Source organism: Felis catus, chromosome A1, assembly GCF_018350175.1.
Source record: "Felis catus isolate Fca126 chromosome A1, F.catus_Fca126_mat1.0, whole genome shotgun sequence".
Taxonomy (NCBI): Eukaryota; Metazoa; Chordata; class Mammalia; order Carnivora; family Felidae; genus Felis; species Felis catus.
Window position 1 is genome coordinate 197510601 of NC_058368.1, and position 18021 is coordinate 197528621.

At 48.4% G+C, this 18021-nt stretch overlaps 1 long non-coding RNA gene across 1 annotated transcript; it reads left to right on the top strand.

Annotated features, from left to right (window-relative positions):
- The first annotated feature begins 5345 nt into the window (after positions 1-5345).
- Positions 5346-7642, top strand: LOC123379979. Its single transcript, XR_006585147.1, has 2 exons — positions 5346-5612; positions 7050-7642. It is a non-coding gene; the product is annotated as an uncharacterized LOC123379979 (long non-coding RNA).
- Positions 7643-18021: the final 10379 nt, after the last annotated feature.

An 18021-nucleotide genomic window follows, 5' to 3' on the forward strand; every position in this document is an offset into this window, starting at 1 on the left:
AGAAGACAGGCCCATTCCTGCCAAGGGGGTCGAACCATCTCGTGCCACTGGTAATAGGACGGCCATTCTTATGGGCCAGGTTTGAGTGGCCTGGTGCTTAGTTAAAAGTGGTGGTCCTGGCCTGTCCTTTCTGCTGGTAGAAGGGAAGAGATTGTGCTTTATTATTTCCGCCAAAAGCCCCGAGGTTGGCAGAGAAGCTGGTCTCTAAGGGTTTGTGATGGTTACTTTCTCACTCCTGATATCAAAGGGGAATTGAGTTATTTAGAAGAGTTTACACTCTCAACTTAAAATAGATACGGCTTAGCGCTCCGCTTCCAATGTCCATCAGCAGAGTGGAACGGAAGAACCGCGTGGAAACGAGTTGTCAAAGATTATTGGGAAGAAGAGACAAAAGACTACAAGGAAAGAAAGAAAGCTCATGGGAACAGAGAAGGAAACGTTGCAGTGCCAGCTGCGATATGGGGCCGACTCGAAAGCCGAAGGCCCAAGGTCGAGGGCTGGAGAAGTGGGTGAGGCTTCTCGGGGGTTGTACGTCACTTGCTGCCAAGCATTTGGCATGCCACGGTGTGCCAACCCTGTCTCCTCTCTGGTCCTCTGTAAACAGAAAGGGTGGAGTAATGGTCTTGGCGTCATTTCCAGAGTCTTCTCTACTTGTCACTTTTTGATCCAAAACCACAGACAGATCCCCAAAGAGAACCGAGAGCACGCTCTGACATCCCTTCTGTCATGTGCCAGTTATTCAAAGCCAGCCAGTGCTTTTCGAAGGCTGATGGACCAGAGCGATGGCACGAAGTACCGGGTGGTAAAATGCAGCTACGTCCCTCCACTCAGCTAATGAGCCAGGCACTACGAAGCTCCTGAAGACATCAGAATACACCAGCCCACTCCCCCCGCCCCCGCCCAGAGCCCAAAGTCCCAAACACTTTGAATTAAAACCAAGAAGAAAAGCTCTTGCATTTGTGTATGTGCCTTTTGAAACTGATGAAGCGCTTTCACGGATTTTATTTCACGTAAGTCTCACAACAAACGTGAGAGGTATTATTCTTCTCAAATTACCAAGAAGGAAACTAGAATGTGGAGCCAGTGATTCGCCCAAGGTCACCCCGGGGGTGCTGGTCAGCCCCTGTCTGCCCTCTGTTCCTTTCTTCATGCTTCCCCTACTTGCTTCCCATCACGGGAGCTTACGTGCTACAGTTTGGCTACTGGGAGTGTAGGACAGAAGACTGGAGGAGAGGTGGGGAGAAGCCGGCTGTTTGTTCTCTCTCCTCCAGTGGCATCTCCGGCAGTGGCTTCCTCTGCTCTGTGCCTCCAGCGCCTGCCAAGTAATGTCCTGGCTTCTGGGATCTCATAACCCCACCTTCTCCTATGTCCCTCCAGACTCAGGAGCAGCACCACCTTCCTGCCGTTGCTAATCTCTGGTTCCTTACGTTCCCAGTTTGGCTTTTCAGCTCCTTCTATCACCTGTGCATCCTTATATTAAATTTCTTCAGTTGCAAGATCCGGAGTGGTTTCTGTTTTCCTAGTTAGATGACGCCTGAATGCCCTAGCTGGGGAATCACTACTATGAGGAGCTATAGGCATGGCTTATAGGTATAAGCTATAAGACGTGTGTGTATGGTCTGTGTGTGTGTGTGAGCGTGCGTGCATGTGTGTGCACGCGTGGGAAAGTATGTGCATTTCACTATTGAGTGGTGAGCGCCCTTTCACCCGAGAACTGAGCCTACATATCTTTGGATCTCAAGGCTCTAGCACTATGCCTAGCATGTAGCAGGCAGCAGTAAATGTTTGCTGACCCGATCTATTTGTTTGGTAAAACAAACCCAGCCAGAGTGGCTGTTGAGTTTATCACTCTATCTCAAAGTATCTATTAGACATAAGAAATACTGGTCCTTCTAGTCAATGAAATGTACCAGTGAGCCAATCGGCCACACTCCACAAAGCCACACAGGGAAAGGCATCATTCATGACTTCATGGGATCTTTCGGACGTTGAACCAGTAGTTATTTTAGATGAGAAATAGTCATTCCTTGAAACCTGGAGAAACGTACAATTTCCCAAAAGAGAAAGTGGGTGAAAATTGGATGAAAGACATGGGGAAACATGGAAAAACACATTCTTTTAAATTACGTCAGTTTCCATGCGGTTATGTAGGCCAAGTTTAGCAGTGTAGCTTTGGCCTGGGATTGAGAGATCTGGGTGCTGGTGTCCGCTCTGACTTTAACCCACTGTATGGCCTTGGGCAAGTCCTTTCTCTTTGGCCCGTGGTTTCCTTGTTGGTAAAATGAGGAGGTATGATGAAATGCTAAAATTTTATGCTAAAAAGTCCAAATGCCTGTCAGTGTCTAGAGAATCAAGCCTAATTTTATTATTATATCAATAATAAGAAGATCTCACCTAATCTGACTGCAATTTACTTCCCCAGCCTTAACACACTCCCAGCCCTCTATGCCACCTGCTCAGCCATCGTCTTATAGACCTTGACCTTTATGATGTACTATTTTCTCTATTTGTAAGTATCTTCTCTGCTCCTTACCCCAGCTGGTGGCTCAGCTTAAAATTCCGTCCTTTTTGCTCATTTCCCCCTTCTGTGGGGATATAAGGAATAAGGCGCTTTGTCATGGAGAGGCAGTGTGGGGTGCTGATTAAGAGAGTAGACTGTGGTGCCTGCTGCCAGGGTAAGTGTGGTTCAGCCCAGAGCCTGCAATTTACTAGCAATTGACTAGCGTGACAGAGGGAAAGTTACTTACTGGCTGTGTCTCAGTTTCTTCATCTGCAAAATGTTGGTCATTTTCCTGGTTGGACACAGACTAAATTACCTGGCTGGGGAATAACACCAGTATGGGAGCCGTAAACAGAAATGGGCTGAGACAGCACACCAGATATGTGTGTGTGTGTGTGTGTGTGTGTGTGTGTGTGTGTTCTTACAAAACAGCAAGAGTCTTTCTTCTGTGGTCTAAGCTTATACATTTTTGGATCTTTAGGCTCGGGAACAGTGATCGACATGGCAGGCATTAGTGAATGTTTGTTGACATTTAATCCTGGCAAGGATGACATTAGGTAATAGCCCCTGTGCCTACAAGAGTGCATGGCACACAGGGACGGTTGGTGATGCACTAGTATGGGCATCGACCATTACTGGTGTTCCGCCTGGCTTGTACTTCCCTATATCACAGCAGGTATCGTTCCACTTTTGTGTGCCCATCCCTTTTATTCAACTGTGAGCTAGTCAAGAATAGAGGAAGGTTATTGATGGAACTATGTTCCCCCAAATTCATATGCTGGAGCTCCCACTACTTTGAAGTGTGGCTGTATTTGGAGGTGGGGCCTTTAAGGAAGTGGTTAAGTTGAGGCCACTGGGGTGAGCCCTAACCCAATCTGGCTGGGGTCCTTCTGAGAAGAGGAGATTAGGGCACATGGGGAGACAACAGCAGGGTTTGGGTGCACAGAGGAAAGACCCTGTGAAGAGGCAGCAGGAGGGGCGCCTGGGTGGCTCAGTCAGTTGAGCATCTGACTTGGGCTCAGGTCATGATCTCACAACTCATGGGTTCAAGCCCCGCATCGGGCTCTGTGCTGACAGCTCAGAGCCTGGAGCCTGCTTCAGATTCTGTGTCTCCCTCTCTCTCTGCCCCTCCCCCCCTCCTCGCATTCTGTCTTTCAAAAAGAAATGAACATTAAAAAAATAAAGAAATATAAAAAAAGCAGCAGGAGGATGGCTTCAGAGGAAACCAACCTTGCCAGCCTCTTGATCTTGGACTTCTAGCCCCTGCAACTGTGAAAAAATAGACATCTGCCATGAAGGCACTCAGCCTGTGCTAGTCTGTTATGGCAGTCCTAGCAAACTAATATAGAAACTCAGTTTTTATTCATGTATTTGACAAATATTTACAGAGCATCTCTTATATGCCAGGCACTGATTTGCTACAGAGTGTGGAAAAAATCAAAGAAGGAGAAAGAGCTTCCGTCTCAGGAAGCTACTAGCCTACGGGGAGAAATGGACATTCACAGACTGCAGGAGGGATGTGGTAAGAGGGAGGAAGGAGAGGTCCGTGCGCTTTGAGGACACACAGTGCCGGATGGGGTGGGGACTGACTAGAAAGGGGTGTTCAGCTGTACGTATTGTCTTGTGCCTGGCGCCACTGAGGTGCTGTGCTCACAGGCAATGCTCTGTAAAGGGGGGAGGGCTTTCCTGAAAGCTCCGACCTACATGAAGGGAGGACATTTCTTAGCACTCCAGGAAATAGAGCCCAAGGGCAGACTCTGCTGAGCATTGACGGTTTACAAGGCCCCACAGAGCGAGGGCAGTGGAAAGACCGATGGATGGGAGGGAGGAGGAAGTGGGTTCTCATCTCAGCCCTGCCGCGAGCTGGTGGTGTGGGGACCTGGTGCAACGCCCTTCCTCGTCTGGACCTCTGTTTCCTCATCGTTAAAAAATGACAAGGTTAGAGTAGTTCACTGCTACTGTTCTGTAAGATCTTTTCTGAGATCTAGTTCACGAAAGATTCCGTCTGGATCTCTGTTTACTTCTCCTTCACTTGAGGGGGTTAGCGATCTTTACTGTTCTTTTTAGTTCACAGAGATTTTATAAGTCTGTGGGTGTTTGGAAACTCTTGAATCTTCCGTCCCTGAGCATTAATTCATCTCATCAGGCAATTGTCCCTGAGTTAAAAGTAGGCACTAGATGTAATGGGGTCTAGCCTCTGTTTCCCCCATTGACTCCACTCAGTTGTGAACACTTAGACTGGCTTATCTTTCCAACAGGAAGTTATAGAATCACAACCATGTACTAACCACAAGTCGTGAGCTTAACAGCTAGATTATCGACTAAGTCAAGGAAACCAAAGGAGGCTACAGAAAACATACAAAAGTAAGGATTGGTCTGTTGAATTTCCTGGAAAGAAAGCAACGTCTTCCACCCAGCTACTCATTGCAAGGAAGATTTACCACAAGCATCTTAAAAGCCAACTTCTATTAGAAGGGTTTAGAGAGACAGTAGATCACTTAGGGGGAAAAAAAAATTGTGAGTGTCCAAGATTAGGGAAATGCTTCAATTAATTTTGATACTTCATGTGTAATTTACGCGTCATTTAAAATAGTATTTTATAAGATAACTTCATAGCATGTAGAAACACTGTACTGATAGGAGAAAAAAGGCAGGATACAAACCATAATTTAACATAATCGTATTTTCTGTTAAATCTATACTGGTGTCTTTACACTATTCTGCATTTTCAAATTTGCTTCAAGATGTACTCATTGGCTTGATGAGTCATTTAGCAAACATTTCTTATGGGTCCACTGCCAGCCACTATGTTGTAGACACTAGAGATAGAAGCGAGCCCCAGCCCTCTTGCAGTTTCCCCTCTAGTGGGTGGACACAGATGATAAAGAAGAAACATGGATGAATAGGAAAGAGTGCAGACGGTGGTCTGGTGGACCAGCGGGGGATAAGGAGGAGGGTGAGCGGGGCACTCACATCTGGGAGGACAGCGCTGAGGAGGTGCCTTTACAGTTGAGACCTACTCACACGAAGAAGCCTGAAGATCTGGCAGGAGAGAAGACCCATCAGAGGGAGCCGCAGTTTCCACAACTCCGAAGTGAGGCAGTAGGGCTAGGTCAGTGATTTCTGTTTTGTTTTGTTTTGTTTTGTTTTGTTTTGTTTTGTTTTGTTAAGTTTATTTATTATCCCGAAGGCGGGAGGCAAACAAGCAGGGGAGGGGGAGAGAGAGAGAGAGAGGGAGAGAGACAGACAGACAGATCGAATCCCAAGCAGGTTCCATGCTGTCAGCCCAGAGCCCGAGGCGGGGCTCGAACTCATGAACTGCGAGATCATGACCTGAGCCGAAAGCAAGAGGCAGACGCTTAACCCGGGTCAGTGACTTCTAAGAGCACCTCCAGTTCTTAAAAAATAAAAACATTGCTTTTGTGTGCCTGTTCACCTTTTCAGAAAGCATGTAAGCTTCTTAAACATGGGGCCCAAGTCTTAGTCGCCTCTTTATTTCTTCCCGGGGCACCGCCTTGCACCTCACAGGTCCCAGGGAAGGAGTGTGCTGCAGGCCGGTATATGTTGGAGTGAGTCATTAGATCTCAGGGTGAGCTTCCACTGTGCTTTCTTGTGAGCTCACCTGCCGAGGTCTTTATCCTGGAGGTAACAGGCAGCCACTAAAGGCTTTTCAGCAAAGCTTGACTTCTGTGTTTTGGAAAGTTCTGTGTCTCAAGCAGTAATGAAGGGAAGTCTGGAGGGGACCGAAAGTGGAAGCAGAGAGACAGGGAGACACATTGTTTTCCTCGAGAATGTCCCCTGGGCTGTGATATGGGAGAGAGCCCATCGGTGAAACAGGGACTCCTCATCTGCACAAAAACCCCTCCGTGGTGGTGGGGGGGCAAGCCCTGGGAGGTGAGAAAGTGTGAGACTCCACCTATTTATAACTGGGGGAAATGAGGCACAAAGAGACAAAGTGACTCACGGGCCAAGGATTTCTGCCTTCAGGGCCTCCTCTCGCCTAATGTGAAAACCAGACTCCACTTGGTGTCTCATCCCGGGAGGAGGCGGGACTCTGCGTGCGCCAGAATGGAAGGGAGTGTCGGGTGGGCCGGGTGGGGAAGGGGGAGACGAGCATCCTGGGCAAAAACGCAGACAAATGCTCTGGTACCTTCATTCCGACACTCCCATAATCCAAGAAATGCTAAAATTGGCTGTAGAGCTTGTGTTATGAAACAAGAGCAGATCAAACAAAAGAAATAAGCCAAACTTGAGTCACCCGATGATGATAATCTGGTGGAGAGCACGCAAACCCAAGCGAAAATAGATCAGAGACGCTTTCCCAAGAGACACAGAGCTTGGAGATCCTGGAACCAACCGCCTCACGTGAAAGATGGGGAGGCAGAGGTGGGGACGGAAGGGACTGTCACACCCTGGAGACGGAGAATAGGCTCTTCCAGCAGAGTCGGGACCGGGACTCGAACCCAGCTCTCCCCATTCAGAGGTCAGTGCTTGCCTCTCGCCTTTACAACTAATTCTACACCTAACCCTTTGTTTACCAAACTTACAGACAGGTGCAAGAGCAGGGGGCAACTGAAATGACTTCAAAACACCTGGCATCCACTGCGTGTTGCCATGTACACACGTGTGCTCACGCACATACGGACACATTGCTCCCGTTGGTCAAGATCTTCCTCTCGTTAAGTACCACGGACCGTTACTTACATAGCCGCATTCATCACCCTCGGTTCCAAGGCACAGCTCATGGAACCCAAGAAGAAATCGTCGTCCAATTCTTTATTTTATGGATGGGGACCGGAGTCCCGAATGGAGGAGGAGGTGGAGACACTTTAACCAAGAACCCGGGCTCCTAGCCCCCCAAATGCAGTGCTCTTTCTAGTGGCCCGAGACCTGCAGGAAGGAAAACTGAGACTTTTAAGACACATGCATTACTTTCCATTCTCAAGCACGAGTTCTCAAAAGGAAGGTGTTAGAGATCTTGACAATTTCCAGCTTATTGCTTTGGCTGGGGCCTGAAATCTTGGCACACGCATTGTTGAAATTCTACAGAAATCTTTTAACTTCTCTGAGAAGTTATCATGATGGTAACAATAACAGTCGTCCGCTAAATAAACATTTACGGGTGTCCGCTTTGTACCAGCACTCTCTTGGGTCTTCTGAATGTACTTTTAAGCTCCTTTAATTTTCATGCTCTTTTTTTTTTTTTCTTTTAGTTTTAGAGAAACAGAGATAGCACGAGTTGGGGTGGGGCAGAGAGAGAGGGCGACACAGAATCCGAAGCAGGCTCCGGGCTCCCAGCTGTCAGCACAGAGCCTGACGCAGGGCTCAATCTCACGGACCACGAGACCATGACCTGAGTTGAAGTCGGACACTTAACCGACTGAGCCACCCAGGCGCCCCGATTTTCTTGATCTTATGACGCAGGATATCATCATTCTCATGGTGGTTTTTGTTTCGTTTTGTTTTGACACGGGGAAATACAACTTGGGGAGGCCAAGCAATTTTCTCCAGGTCATAGGTCCAGGAGGAGGAGGAGTTGGGATCTGACCCTCTCTTGGCTTCTATTATGCGGAGCACCTCAGGTATGTGGTGACCTGTACCACACTGTGGACACCGCCTGCAGGAGTCTCACAGTCCTGGAGGAGAATGGGGCCACATTTCTGCAGACCACATCCTCTTCGGAGGCGCCAAGCTCAGCTGTGAGCTCTAGTTTACTCGCCAGGTCTATAAGTCGCTTCCAGAGGTTCAAGGTGGGGTTCCAAAGAGCCAAGCCCCTAGGTAGCTGGCTAGGCTCTGAAGAGGCCGAGATCATTAATTTGAGAGGACTAATATCCTTGAGAGGTTTGGCCCAGAGATGCGAAGGGAACGCAGTAAGAGTGTATCCAAGAGGGATAGACTCAGACCGCAGAAAAAATATAGAACGTGGGACATAATTTTAAGGTCAGTTTGCTGGTGGGGGCCCCTCTGTGTTCTATGTGAACACGCCTTTCCCAGAAGACCCTGGAGCATTTCCTGCACCAGACAAAAATTTCCTCTAGTGTCCATGATGCCATTTCATTTCTGTTTTAATGTCTCCAGACAGGGAGCTCACTACCTTTCAGACGACTATCGCTGCTAGGACGTTCTAGTCTTTATACTGGGCCAGTATACGGGATGCAGCTCGGCCCCTCGGTTTACAAAGACTAACTCTGCTTCCTCCCTGCTCAGCAGCATGCTGGCTATTTGAAGAGAACTTTCTTTTTCATGCCAGTGCTCCCTAAAGTGTACTGGGCAGAGCAGTAAGTTTGCATGATGTTAATAGGTGTCCTCTATAAAATATACATATTAAAACAGACAAATAGCATTTGTGGGCACGATAGGTTAAACCGGGTCAACCAGGTACGCTTCCTGCAAGTCTACTCAGGATGTTTACCACACTTGTGCATAGCGCGGACTCCGAAATGGAAACACCAGCCACGCGGCGTTTCCCAAACTTTTGACCTCGAGACCTTTTCCCTCCCAGTGTCCCTTTTGCTATTTTGGAAAAACCGTTTGGAAAACGCTTCCCTACGCAAATCTCCGAGCTGAAAAGTCAGGCTCCTCTGAAGATTCCTTTTGAGACACATTATTGAGATTTGCTCACTATCTTTGTTCTCTAGTGCAAGGCTGTCTGATTACAATACAAGAAGCCCAGTTAAAGTTGAATTTTAGATAAACAATGAGATTGGGGGGGGAGGTATAAGTATGTTTCATGTAATGTTGGGGACACATTTATATGAAAAAAGAATTTGTTGGCTATCTGAAATTAAATTTGACGGAATGTCCTATATTTTTATTTGCTAAATCTGGCAAGCCTAGAGGGGCCCCCGATGTCCCCCTTCCTTTGAAAAGTGTGTCCCTCAGAACAGGGCATAGTATTCCAGAGGTGTACCAAGACAGAGACCATTGATAACCTCGGAAGTCACCATGAACTACACTTCTCCCTGAGATGTTTTTAAAGGGAAGACAGTAATGTTTTTATGGATGGTTAGAAGTCTGTCTGAGATTGACAGCTACCTGATACCTAGTATCTTCCTGAACCTCCTAGCAAAATCCAGAAGCCGATTTCCCATCCCTCACCCTTATTCGTAACCATATTTAAATTTCTCTAGTGTTAGAGTTAAGGAACTTGATCAGGGGCACCTGGGTGGCTCAGTCGGTTAAGCCTCCGACTTTGGCTCAGATCATGATCTCACAGTTTGTGGGCTCGACCCCTGCATCCGGCTCTATGCTGATAGCTCAGAGCCTGGAGTCTCCTTCAGATTCTGTGTCTCCCTCTCTCTCTCTTCCCCTACCCCCTCTCCCTTTCTCAAAAATAAACATTAAAAAAATGAACTTGATCCAAAAACCATTTATAAGTCCGTGTTCATTTTCTTTCTCCACCATTAGACTGTAAGAAACTAGGGGCGCCTGGGAGGCTCAGTCAGTTAAGCGTCCGACTTCAGCTCAGGTCACGATCTCGCGGTCCGTGAGTTCGAGCCCCGCGTCGGGCTCTGGGCTGATGGCTCGGAGCCTGGAACCTGCTTCCGATTCTGTGTCTCCCTCTCTCTCTGCCCCTCCCCCGTTCATGCTCTGTCTCTCTCTGTCTCAACAATACATAAACGTCAAAAAAAAAAAAAATTTAGACTGTAAGAAACTAAAGTGCAGGGACCCACCACGTCAGTCTCGGTCATAGCGACATCCCTTGTAGCTAGCATGGACTCTGGCATTTATAAGTATTCAGACATCTTTTCAAGGAGTGAATGAATGAATGAATGAATCAAATGCTGTTTGCAGAGCTAAGTAAAGCAGACCAGCTGACACTCCAAGGGGAAGAGATTGCCCGTGGGGCTTTCCTCGTGGTCGGGATGTGCCCTCCACCTCAGGCTTTCCCAGACCCATTAAACACTGTTCACCTGTCCCCAAGGCAGTTCTGTTGGAAGATGTGTGTGCAAAACAAGAACATCTAATTGCTGTGACCAAACTAGGACATTTTAGCCAAACACAGGCTGTTTTCACGAAGCTGAGATACTTCCTGGAGTCTGTGCAGTTGTTACCAAGGTGTGGAGCTTGGCCCTTCGAAGCAGGCTGGGCTGTGCCAAATGGGCATGGGATCGGGGCAAATCACACCAGGCCTTCCCACAGAAACATCGCGATCCAAGAGGGACCGGGCAGAGTGAACAAGCACAGCCTCAGCAGGGCCTGAGCTGCTGGGGGCGGGGGTGGGGGGGCCTGAGGGGGGGCAGTTAAGTGATCCCACAGCTCTCACTTGGGTAAAGTGCATCTGGTGACGGCCACGAGGAAGCCGAAAAGCCTGGAGCTTCTGCTCTAAGCCGCGGTTGATAGAGCCAAGCCGAGTGCTGGCCCCTCCCAGCGTGAGCTCACCCAAGCTTGGGGCTTGTCAATATCGGAAGCATCCTGGGGACTGTCCCTGGAGCGGGCGGTCACTCGTCCACAGCCTGGCACCTGGGGCTTCAGTGCTGGAGAGTGTGGACGTTGCATTTATCTGATACAGTGCCGCAGAAAGCAGAGGAGGACGGGGAAAAGAACCTGAGTCCCAGGGGGGTCGCTGAGCACAGTAGAACTGGTGTCATTTCCTGACTGTGGGTAGGAAGACCTGAGTTCAAGTCCCAAGCCTGCCTGGTGGTAGCTCCACGCCCTCAGGCAAATCTTTTAACCTCAGTCTTTTTATCTGTGAAATGGGATTAGGTAAAACGGCGGATAGAAAAGCCTTTTGTGACCTGCCAAATGCTCGATCAGTATGAGGGACTGTTGGGACACGGTGTCCCCTCGAGCACAGATGGTCTGCGGCACTTGATGGATCTGGTACCTGCTTCCAGGACAGCATAAAAGAGCACCCAACTGGGAGAGGAGAAGGGCGTTGCTTCCGCGGCCTGAAGCAAAATAAAAAGAGCTTCAAGTTACGTTATATAATTCTTTTTAATTATAGAAGAAAACAGTTCCGAGCACACGCTGGGAAACATAGGATCTCCGTGGGTAGGAGTCTTCACAATGTCCAAAAAATCACTTGGGAACATCTTTATGGCCTTAAGGCGTAAGGCTCTAGGTGAGTCTTTAATTGGACATGAATGTGCCTATTGATCTCCCTGGAGTCTGTCACTGGCTCTGGTTAAGGACCTTGCAGGCTTTGCAGGAGCAAAACACGTACCAGTGTAAATCCAGTTCATTGGAGGGAAAATAATGCAGAGTGTGGTGGCTGATGAACTACCGCCTACTTCTCCCTCTGTTGTGAGATGCTTCAAGCCACCGGGGGAGAATCTTGTTAACGTGTAAATCTGCGTGTACGTGCGTTTACTGGCCCGGGCAGTGAGGGACACAGACATCTCGCCTTGAAAGGCTTTCCTGCAGGGCTTTGTCGGTTTCTTCCTCTAGTGTCACGTTTAGTGCGGTGGTCACTTAGGAAATGCTTATACTTGGAGTCCTACCGCTGTCCCCGCCAGGACCTGCAGACGTCGCATTTCCCATCGTTTACATTCACTGGCGACTCTGTGCAAAGGGCGCTGCGGGCTTGGAGCTGGGCAGAGGCCCTGCTTACAGCTCTGGGAGGACACAAGGCGATCTTTATGCAACCCGACCTGCCCACCCTCCCCTCCTTGCCCAGGCCAAGAATAGTCAATGATCATGTTCTGGAAGAAACCCCACCTTGTCATCGTGTGCTCTGAGCCAAGAGGAGTGGGAACAGAGCAGGAAGGCCAGGAGTGAGGCCAAGTGTAATAGCCCAAAGCTCCAAAGTCGGAGGGTTTGGGGGCGCCTGGGTGACTCAGTCGCTAAGCGTCCAACTTTGGCTCAGGTCGTGATCTCACGGTCCATGAGTTCGAGCCCCACATCGGGCTCTGTGCTGACAGCGCAGAGCCTGGAGCCTGCTTCGGATTCTGTGTCTCCCTCTCTCTCTGCCCCTCCCCCATGCGTGCTCTATCTCTCCCCCAAAAATAAATAAACACTAAAAAATTAATTAAAAAGTCTCTTCACATGCCTCCTGTGGGCCTGTCTTGCCCCCTGCTTCCTTCTCCTTCTCTGCACACCGACTAAACTGACCTTTGCTCAGTCTTCTTATGCATGAGGTTTTCTCTCATCACAGGACATTTGCACATGCTTTTCTACCTGAGTGGCATACTCTTCTCTCTTTCTTTTTCAAGAAATTATCTAGCTAGTCCTCAAGGTTCAGTAGACATCTCATTCCTGGGGTGCCTGGGTGGTTCAGTCGGTTAAGCATCAGGTTTTTGGTTTCAGCTCAGGTCATGATTTCACAGCTGGTGAGTTTGAGCCTCGACTGGGGCTCCGTGCTGACAGTGCAAGACCTGCTTGGGATTCTCTCTCTCCTCTGTCTCTCTCCTCTCTCTCTCCTTCTGCCCCTTCCGCACTCATGTGCTCTGTTTCTCTCTCTCTCTCTGTCTCTCTCTCAAAGTAAATGAATAAACTTAAGAAAGAAAAAAAGAAACCTCACTTCTTTGGGGGAACCTTTGCAGAGCTCTTAGATGCCCTCAAAACACCATACACCTCCTCCCTAGCACATACCACAGTTGCAACTTTGTATGCATTTTAAAAAACTTCTCTCTTGCATTACACACAAACTCAGTAAGGGCAAAGATAAACTGTGTTCTTCAACACCTAACAATCCCTGGCACTTAATAGGAACTCAATACACATGTATGAAATGAAGGGTGTATATTCTTACCAAGGAAAAGGGGTCTGCATGTGAACCTGAATCCACTTGGGGAGCAGTGGGACCGTGATTACATGACGTGGCGCCTTTGCTCATTTGGAGCACACAAAAGTGTGCTTAGGCATCGCATGTGTGTATTTCTCTAAGGTTTAGGTCTGAGTATGTCTGTGTCCTGTATGTGTGGATGTATTCTCTTTTTTTTAATGTTTTATTTATTTTTGAGACAGAGAGAGACAGAGCATGAACGGGGGAGGGGCAGAGAGAGAGGGAGACGCAGAATCTGAAGCAGGCTCCAGGCTCTGAGCTGTCAGCACAGAGCCCGACGCGGGGCTCGAACTCACGGACCGTGAGGTCATGACCTGAGCCAAAGTCAGACGCTTAACTGACTGAGCCACCCAGGCGCCCCTGTGTGGATGTATTCTTATGGGGGTATACACGAAAGAACCTAGTTGTGGCCACATAGCTATGTGGAAATGTGCATATATATGTATTTGTGTGGATATTGGTATAGGCATCGGGGTTAAAGTCTGTGTGTGTGTGTGTGTGTGTGTGTGTGTGTGTTTACTTGGGTGTGTCCATCTGTGGAGGTATATGTGTGAATATGTATGAATCATACCCTTCTCTGCAGCTGGGTGGGACCCCTGTCAGATTTCTAAGTAGGAGGGTTTATGTACATTAGGCAAATTGATTCATATAGACCTTGGTACGATTTGACTTAACCAGGGCATGGTGTCAGGGAAGAAGGAGCACTGGACTGGGAGTCTATCACTGCAGCAAAATTCCTTTTCTTCCTGTGCCACTACCTCCCCAGGCTACATGCAGAGGGTTGGGGACTAGGTGACAGTGATGCTTTTTGGGGGGTATAACTGTGTAGATGCCATGTTGTCACAAAACACATTTTTAATGAAGTGCCTAATTGCTCAAGGCATTTTATTGTCGTTCAGGGTACTTCTTTATCATTGGTACAATATTTTCACTTACACTGTTTTATTTGATAACGTTGGAAAATTAGGATTCCGGTTATTTGATACGATGATTTTTTTGTGTGTGTGAATGTATGCAAGTGTATAGGATCCTTTCTTTCGTATGCCTACACTTTGTGTTCTTCCGTGGGAAGGGCGGGCAAGGGAAGCCAGTTCAGCCTTAGGTCCCCAAATTGCCTCCCAGCACCTGCACCACGGTCCTCTGGGGGAACTTGTGACAAAATGCAGCTTGCCGGCTCCCGACCGCAGTCCTGTGAGATCAGAATCTCAGGGACAACGGTCAGGAACGTGCATTTTCTCAGAAGTTCCCCCAAATCATTTTCGGACCCCACTGCGGTAAAATGAAATTGTGCCTGGAAACTCACACCTCCACTGACAGCATTAAGCCTTCCACGATCCTATAGAATGAGATTTCTGAGGCTGGCCACCTCAGGCCGTTGAGGCTGACCCTCGCTTCTGTTAGGTGGAGGAGACCAGGTGATCATTTGGAATTATGGAGAAAACACTGGGACCTGGAACAAGAAAGAAGTCTGAAGCTGTGAGCAGAGCAGGCTTATGGCTGACAATGCATCTCAGGAGAACTGTGGGTACCTCTCAAACAAAGCAAAACACCAAACAGATTGTCAGCGTTGTCTGCAATCTTTCGGAGCATCTGATGGGACTTGAACAAGACCAACACTAGACAGTAGGACAGAGACAGAATGGGCACAAGGAAGAAAACTCTCCAGACAAAGGCAGCTGTAGTTGAAAAGAAAGCAAAAGCTCCCTAGGACTCCAATTTTGCTTTGTCATGAGTATTGCTGTTGTGATTTTAAAAAACTGTTTTCTCTTCCTGGAGAAGGGACTCTATTCAGAAACTGCAGCCTTCCCCTCTCAGCACTGGAAAAGTGATTATAACGCAAGCCGGGAGAGGCGGTCCTCTCCCCGCCCCTGTGCTACCTTGTCACCGTCCCCACCTCTCGGAGCCTGGGGCTTCTTAGTTCACTAAGGATATTACGGGCTTGCTCAGTGCCCATCCCCCCTGGCTATTCTCCAATGTGAAACCTGGGCAGAGAGACGGGGAAAGCGCCCCAAATCCAGCTGTCAAGGGCTTCCTGCCATGATGGTCAGGATTGACTCAGTGCCAACTGATGGGCTGGGGCCAAGCGCCCACCTCTGCTTCCTACCTGGGTGGGGGGGAAGCTCGCTCAAACTGCCTGAATACGGGTGCAAGATGTAGTGTGTGGCCCACCCTCAGGGCAATCTGGTTTCCCAGCTGATACTTAGCCACAGCTGACCTTCGATGACATGGGCTTGTCTCAGAGTCACAAGGCTCAGACGTTAATCAGGGCACATGAATAGAATCCCCGCAGAGTGAAACAAAGTGCACCCATGAAAAATTTCTTAGCACCATCATTTCCCCACTTGTCCCTCACGTGACCCCCAAAGGGGGAACGATGGCCTATCCTAGCGGTAAAGCACAGGGGCTCTGGTTCAGAATACGGGTCATTCCAGTGGGTCGGGCAAGCTTTGGCAGCTGGGGGAACCCTTTCAAGGCTCCGCTTCCTTATTTCTAACACGGGGCCAGACATGACGGTCCCCACGTTGTAGGGTCACCGACAGCCCTACATGAGATCATGCGTGAAAACTGCCAAGCATGACGCTGAGTTCATAGCAGCACTCGGGAGCTGGGGCCATTGTTAGCACCAGAGGTGCTCCAGGAAATAGACAGATGCTGTTACACTTTTCAAGCAGTCGGTATCGGCCACTCTATAACTTGAATAGATTTATTTTAACATAAGTCAACTGGCTGGGTCAGAGGCACGTAACAATGCAACCAGATGCAACTCCTTGCCCTAGGAGTTCAGTGGTTAGTACCCTAGGCTCTGAAAGCAGACTAGAGCCCATCTGCAGAAGGCATGCTTTCAAAGAGACAAGTATGGAAAATTTTTTTTTTCACCCACTAGCAAGGAAGAGGCGATTCTGTCTGATTTTGAGAATTTATCTCTGTCAACTTATTCATCAAACTGTGATCCCGGGGACACCTGTGTTAGAAACACCTGGGGGGAAACTTGCCAGAAGGCAGATTCTTCTAGAAGGTCCCAGCTCAGATTTCCGTATCCAGATGCTCTGGGAGTGATGATTCCTTTGTGCCCCTAAAGTTTGAAAACTGTTGGCCACTGTGTGTTGCCAGGCCAATTATGATACGTGGGTCATATTATAAATAGAATATATTCAAGAAGGCATTTGTAAAATTACTCTCGGTGGGTCCAAAGTCGTATTAATAATCGATTTCACTTTTATTTAAAAATATATTTAGGGGGCCTGGGTGGCTCAGTCGGTTAGGCCTCCGACTTCTGGTTTCGGCCTGGGGGGTCACAATCTCACGGTTTCCTGAGTTCGAGCCCCACATCGGGCTCCAAGCTGACAGTGCGGAGCCTGCTTGGGATTCTCTGTCTCCCTCTCTCTGCCCCTCCCCCACGTGTCCTATCTCTCTCTCAAAATAAACAAATAAACTTAAACCAAATTAAAAATAAACTTATACACATTGTATAGCCATGCTTAGGACAAAGACTGGAAGCATCCACATCCCGTTTAACGATGCCTATCTCTAGGTGGTAATGTTATGCGTGATTTATCTCATTTTGTGCTTTCCTATATTTTTAAAGGTTCTACAAAGAACATTTGTTACCTTTTTAACGAGGAAAACAATGTGCTTTTAAAATAAAAGCCTTGCCACCAGATGGGCAGCACCGAACACTTCCTGAAATCTCACAGAATTCTGGAAAAGGGAAACCCAAGACTCATGGAAACCAAGCTGTCCCTCATTCGAGATGACGAAAACAGGTCTAGGGAAGAAAAGTGACCCTGCCCGAGCTTGCCAAGCTGGCCGGGCCGTGAGGGACTCCAGGTCTCTAGGCTCTTGGACCAGAGGGGCTTTGAAGTGCTCCGTGCTTTCCAGGGACCTGCCTCCCTTCCTTCCCGCCCTGTGAGGGTGACGGAAAAACCACAGGAAGCGCACTGATTCTGAGGGTGGAGAAGTATGTAATTGCCTTCGCAGAGAGGACTTTGCGGCCCTCGTTATTCTCTCTCTGGGAGTTAGTAGGTCATTTGCAAAAGGCATGGGAAGAGCAGCCGATGAAAAGGTCTAACAGTTTGGAAAACTGCTTAACCTTATTTCTCTATTTCTGGATTTCCCCCCATGGCCAGGGACTGTTGAGATCCTGATTTCCCCCGGAGGTTTCCTGTTTAGGAATGCAGTGAAACCTCCGAAATCCAGAGGAATTGGGGAGAAGGCCAGCTGGAATTAGGGAACGGTCTGAATACTTTTTAAGAACATTCAGGTCTATTGTTTTCAAGGGCACAGAGGCACAGATTGGGAAGGAGCTTCGTCCAGCTCCTGTTCGGCGCAGGAACCCTTTGTGCTTCATCCCACACAGAGCTTTATTCGGGCTTCTCTTGAATGCTCCCAATGACAGGAGGCTCACTATTCAGATAGACAAACTATTTCAAAGTGTTGTGGTTTTTTGTTTTGTTTTGTTTTGTTGTTTTCATCTGAGCTGGGAATCTACCTTCCTTGAAGCTTCAGTTTGCTTCCTGGTATTCATATAAAATTGATACCCTCCTTTTCCCCAGACGGTCCTTAAATATTCGAAGGCAGTTATCATGCATCAGAAACGTCTTCACAGCATTCTCCTCTGCCAGCTGATCACCCCCAGGATATGCAACCATTATTTACACGACAAATGTCGTCAACTCTAATTAGAAATATAAACAACTGGGGCGCCTGGGTGGCGCAGTCGGTTAAGCGTCCGACTTCAGCCAGGTCACGATCTCGCGGTCCGTGAGTTCGAGCCCCGCGTCGGGCTCTGGGCTGA